The sequence below is a fragment of the Spermophilus citellus genome (assembly GCF_964194105.1).
Source record: "Spermophilus citellus genome assembly, chromosome: 3".
Taxonomy (NCBI): domain Eukaryota; kingdom Metazoa; phylum Chordata; class Mammalia; order Rodentia; family Sciuridae; genus Spermophilus; species Spermophilus citellus.
The window spans coordinates 74,017,042-74,023,139 of NC_138184.1; the positions used below are offsets into that span (position 1 = coordinate 74,017,042).

At 39.6% G+C, this 6,098-nt stretch overlaps 1 pseudogene across 1 annotated transcript; it reads right to left on the minus strand.

Moving 5' to 3' along the window:
• Positions 1 to 1,738: 1,738 nt before the first annotated feature.
• Positions 1,739 to 3,804, minus strand: LOC308643357 (solute carrier family 25 member 16-like; annotated as a pseudogene). Its single transcript has 4 exons — positions 3,754 to 3,804; positions 3,497 to 3,693; positions 3,082 to 3,453; positions 1,739 to 1,792 (listed from the first exon to the last, which is right to left on the minus strand). The product of its transcript is annotated as a solute carrier family 25 member 16-like (transcript).
• Between the last annotated feature and the right edge of the window lie 2,294 nt (positions 3,805 to 6,098).

Genomic DNA, 6,098 nt, shown 5'->3' on the forward strand with positions numbered 1-6,098 from the left:
TTTTAAAAAGTTGTTGATGGACCTTTATTTTTTTTTATTTATTTGTATGTGGTGCTGAGAATCGAATCCAGTGCCTCATGCATGCCAGGCAAGCACACTACCACTGAGCCACAACCTCAGCCCCCATATTTATTTTTAAAATAAAGACTTGGAAAATGAAACCAGTTAATCAATTTTTTTTTTACCAAAGTATGACAAGAAACCTTTTATGCAAAAAAAAATTGGTGCAGAAATAACACTTTTAACTTTTCTAGTGTCTTAAAAGTCACACTAATTCTATAAATTGCTATTTCTAAATATATAATTTTAATTGTTCCCTGCCCATTTCTGTCATGCTTACAATAAAACATAAAAGTGCTCTAAATATAATAAATGAAATTGTTACATTTAAAACTTTTCTTAATATAAAAGATAACATTCACATATCAGAGAAAACATTTAGCTTTTGTTTTTTGAGGGACTGGCTTATTTCACTTAGCATTATAGTCTCTAGTTCTATTTACTGGCAAATGTCATAATTTCATTCTTATTTATGACTGAGTAATATTCTATTATGTATATATACCACATTTTTATCCATTCATCTGTTGAAGGGCACCTAGGTTGGTCTCATAGATCAGATCATATCTTATTTTTCTATTTAACTTTATATTGTACTACTTTTCATGGAAGAAGTATCCTCACGACATGATACTTTACATACATTCTTTGATACTCACATCTATATTGATGATAGTTCACAGTCCACTTAAATAAATTTTCTAGTAGATATTAATAAGATCATATGTATAGTTCTACTCTTTTTAAAACTAAAGATATTCAGGTTTTATTATTACTGCCTTGGGAAACACTGAATTTAAAAAAAACATGCAAATCATTCATGGTACTGGTCATAACATTTGAGCAAAACTGGATGATTCTTCTTCATTTTTTTGAGTCTCTCTCTCTCTACCTCTCTCTCTCTCTCTCTCTCTCTCTCTCTCTCTCTCTCTCCTGGGGATTGACCCCAGGGTTGCTCTACCACTGAGCCACATCCCCAGACCTTTTTAATTTTTTTTCTATTTTGAGATAGATTTTTCTTATGTTGCCAAGACTGGCCTCGCCAGACAGGTTTTCCTTACATTGCCAAACTTGCCATCCTCCTGCCTCACCCTCTGGAGCCACTGGGATTACAGGTGTGTGCCAACATATCCAGCTTGAGTCTACTTTTTTTTGATACCAAGGATTGAACTTGGAGGCACTTAACCAGTGAGCCACATCCCCAGCCTTTTGTATTTTTTTATTTTGAGTCAGGTTCTCACTAAGTTTCTTAGGGCCTCACTAAATTGCTGGTGCTAGCTTTGAACTTATGATCCTCCCACCTCAGCCTCACAAGCTGCTGGTATTACAGGTGTGTGCCATCATGCCCAGCAAATCTCTGTTTTTAAATACATTTATTTAACTAATAAATGAAGAAAAAAATTCTTTTTTTCCAATGAAGAATTATGAGAAGAGAAATAATTATACTTCAAAGCTGGGTATACTTTGTAGAACTTAAAATTCAGTTCTCAACCCGTTTATTTTAACAATATAAACAAAACATTAAGAGTCTTTACAAAATCATGACTATAGGCTTGGAGTATCATTTAGCTGTCAAGTGCAGGCTCAGCGTGTGCAAGGCCCTAGGTTCAATCCTCAGCACCACCCCCCAAATTATGATTACAATCAAAAGCTTTAAACAGGAGTGTTGAAATTTGGCTCAGGGATGGAGCTCTTGTCTAGCATCTGTCAGGTGCTGGATTTTGCCCCAGCACTGCAAAAAGAAGAAGGAGGAGGAGAAAGAGGAGGAAGAGGAGGAGGAAGTTTGGAACAGTATGATAAATCTAATGGCAATCTCTTAAACTCCATTTTAAGATAGTTCTGCTTCCAAATAACATTTTAAAATGGTCTCCAACAATCTGATTATAATTAGTCATCATCATTTTAGGCATATTTTTTCAATGTTCAAAAGGCGTAATATTTGGCATCAGAAAGTACTTTTGATTTGTGAATCAAAAAAAATCATGTACTAATGTCAGTGGTTCCTGTGACAGGTAAATTTCCTCTTTCAAGTATTAAAGTAGCACTCTGTTTTTATTTTTCTGAGAGTTTATTAAAGAAAAGAAACCACAAACCACAATTTTTTTTAGTTGAGGTTAAAAAACAGCTTCGTAAGTTCATATGTTGTAAAAGCCACTGCTTGAGAGGGAATATACAGAATGAAATTAAGGGATAAACCACAATATAATCCTTTTCCAATTCTGTGGTGTCTATAGACATAGTTCATAGTCTCCCGAATGGTAAGGTGCTTTTCAAATTCTGGTGGAATAGTTCCTAGTTATTATTCTCTGATGAGTTACATCAAATGGGTATGATATTGCTTATGTTGTTGCAAGAGCAACACCAGCACAATGTAAGTTAATGTGTTTTCAGCACCAAGACTTTAGGATTGTCTGATGAAGGTCTGCTAAGAAGGGGAAAGCCCAACACTGTTTAAGATAATCAAAAGTAAAAAATGAAACACATGCAACAGCCACGTCAATGTTTATAGCAGCACAATTCACAATAGCTAAACTGTGGAGCCAACCTAGATGCCCTTCAGTGGATGAATGGATAAAAAAATGTGGCACATATACACAATGGACTTTTACTCAGCAATAAAAAAGAATAAAATCATGGCATTTGCAGGTAAATGGATGGCGTTGGAGAAGATAATGCTAAGTGAAGTTAGCCAATCCCAAAAAACCAAATGCCAAATGTTTCCTCTGATATAAGGAGGCTGATTCACAGTGGGGTAGGGAGGGGGAGCATGGGAGGATTAGATGAACTCTAGATAGGGCAGAGGGATAGGAGGAAAAGGAAGTGGGCAAGGGGTTAGCAGGGATGGTGGAATGTGATAGACATCATCATCCAAAGTACAAGTATGAAGACTCGAATTGGGCGACAGCATACTTTATATATAAACAGAGATATGAAAAAATGTGGTATATATGTATAATAAGAATTGTAGTGCAAAAAAATACAAAAGTTCATGTATAAAGGCATGAATTGGTGGGAACATACTCTATATACAAAGATATGAAAATTGTACTCTATATGTGTAATAAGAATTGTAATGCATAAAAAAGAAGCCATTCCTAATATAGTGGGCAACAGCCTTTGTAAAAATCCAAGGAAACCACCTTTGCATAAATTGTTTTGAATGCATGAATGATTCCTGTGTAGGTGTGTTGCTCTTTCATCTAGAATGCTCAATGTATTCTAACCATGTCAAGAGGGTAAGTACAGATAACTGCTGTCATATCTGTGATGGATCCATCCATTAATCTGTGAACACGACCATAGGGAAAGATTTGAATCATCATTGCACCATTTCCTTTATACAATTCCAGGTGTCCTTCTCTTTGGAGAGCAACACACAATGTAGAAAATACTCTTCCATTGATTCGAAGATTTTGGCTTGGAAAAATATCAGTACCCTAAATGCATGTAATCATGATCGTGAGCTTGTAATAAAACTTTTACTCATTCCAAAGGAACCACTGTTGTTTTTGCACAATACCTCTGTCTGGTAATACCTATGGCCAAGAAGGAGCCCAGTCAGTAGAATTTGCAGCAGGCCGTGGGCCCTCCAGCCCCTGCCGCCTGCAGCATGGTGGGAGGGAGATGGCAGGGCTGCCGCCACAGCCATCAGGACAAGGACATCTTGGGAGCCTTGGTTGTCAATTTACAAACCACAGGTCTGAACACAGTTGTTGCTTGTAGTGACAGGAAGCTGACCACCATGCTGGGAGTACCAGATCTACGTTGGTACTGCTAACATTTTGGGTTGGACAAATTTTTGCTGAGGGGCTGTCCTGTGTATTGTAAAATGTAAAGCTGCCAGATGCCAGTACACACCTGATGTTTCCCCACACATTTGTAACAACCCAAAATGTCTCCAGACATTGTTAAATGTCCCCACAGTGGAAAAATTGGACACTTAGTTGAGAGAAACACACTTATTCTTCTGCACAGGGGAGTGGCAGGAGCTAGCAAACATTTTCTGTAAACAGCTAGATACTAACTTTTGGCATTGTGGGTCCTACTGTGTGGTGTGCCACCTGTAAAGCTACTTGAGTGGTCATTTACTGGGTACTGAGCCATGGGGGACTTAAATCTCCCCTAGGGAACCATCCCAGCATTCCCATGTGTAGACCACCCAAGGCGTGAGATATCTGCCTTCCCCCTACCAATGGGACAGTTCTTGTCGCTCTGGAATATTGGGCGTAACCCATTGGGTTTGGACAGCTCACCTCCTGCCTTATTTGGCGATGAACATTCTGTAGAAAACCTTTGAAGTTCCCTTGTATAAATAAATGGAACGGGGTGGATGGGTGGGGGGCTCAGTCTTCCCACTCCCTTCCCAGTGTGGAAGCTGGACACCTAAGGTTGTATAACTGTCTAGCCCTTGCTTTTCAAAATTACTTCCTGTGTAGTGTGGTTTCTTCAGGTGTTTTCTTTTCTTAGGTTTAATTTGCAGCCAGTCTGCATCATGCAGAGGAAACCCAAATTCCATCGCTGGTGCCAAAGGTGGGTGAGACTACTGTCTGTTGAAATATTTAGGTTTTCCCCTACAGTAAGAAAGCCTTTACAGACCACAGGTGAACAAATGGGTATGGCTATGTTCCTATTAAACTTAAATTTATAGAAATAATTGGGGCTCTGCTGGATGTAGCACTCAGGCCATGGCTGGTTGATCCTCTACTCTAGGGAACACTCAAACTCCTGCCTCCATGTTTCCATCAAACCATACTTGGTGGGGCCATCAAGGTCCTTCTTAACTCTTTCTGTATTATGGTCCTGGGGATCCTGAGCTCCTGGACTCATGGAGAGAACTGGAGGCACAAGGATCATGGTCTCATGGAGGCCACACTGGGTGTGTAGGATAAAGGTGGAATGGGAGGGTTCTTGCAGCCCTGGCCCACAGCATGGTACCCTGAACTCCCAGGTGGTAGGTCAGAATGTGTCCCAGAGAGAGGAACCTTGTACATAGGGTGTCTATACAATGTATGAACATGCCTCATCTTAGGAAGGGGCCAGGCAAACGATTTTCCTGTGACTCTAAACTTGGCTGAGAATGTCCATTTACTAATGCTAAAAAGGGGTCCCCCAAGAGATGTGGATACATGTCAATAGTAGCCCTTTCCCCTGTGGCCAGTGAGTCTGCCCCTCCACCCCCAGCTTTGATAAAATAGTTGTCCCTTTGGCTCCCACTTCCTCAAATGTACCAAGTTCTTCTTGCATCTGGAGTTTGCCCCTGACAGGGATTTCCAACTCCACATTTTTACAGGTCAGCTGTAAAAATTGATGCCAAAGAACTCTATGTTTTGCTTATCATCTGCCCCCCCATTGTTTTTTTTTTTTTTTTTTTGCTTTCATCCTTCATGATCTGAGGTTACATGCCTTGACAAGAAATCCAGAAAGCAGGGAGTAAGGTTGGGCTTATCCATCATTCTGTCATTCCTGCCCCACCAGCTCAATGGAGGATGAAATCCTGAACTTGGCTCTGGTTGGCCTTAGAGGGTCACTTAAAATCAAGGCCACTACTTCTAATGTTTTATGTAAAAGAAATAATGATAGCACTAATTAATTAATTTAAAGTGCTTAAAATGGGTTTGACTGTCATGGGTACTCAACAAAATAATGCTATCCTTTCCTTATCAGTTACCAGACCTGTTCTTCCCTCTTGTACAATCCTTTCATCTGAGTCATTTCTCACTTTTGACCATCATCTGGCTTCCTGTCTATGGCTCTGATGCAGCCTATAACTTTATTCCCTTTCATTATACCTAGATCCAGGCTTGCTTGTACTCCCCTCTGACCCTTGACTGCCTTACATGCTCTAAGGGACATAAGCAAGCCCTATCTGTAATTTCCAATTTTCTAGTGGCTACATAAAAAGAAAAATATTCAGGGCTGTTAGTATGTGCCTGTAGTCCCAGCTACTTGAGAGGCTGAGGCAAGAGGATTGCTTGAGTCCAAGAGCTCTGGGCCAATCTGGGCTACAGAGTGAGACACCATATATATTTTTTCTTTTT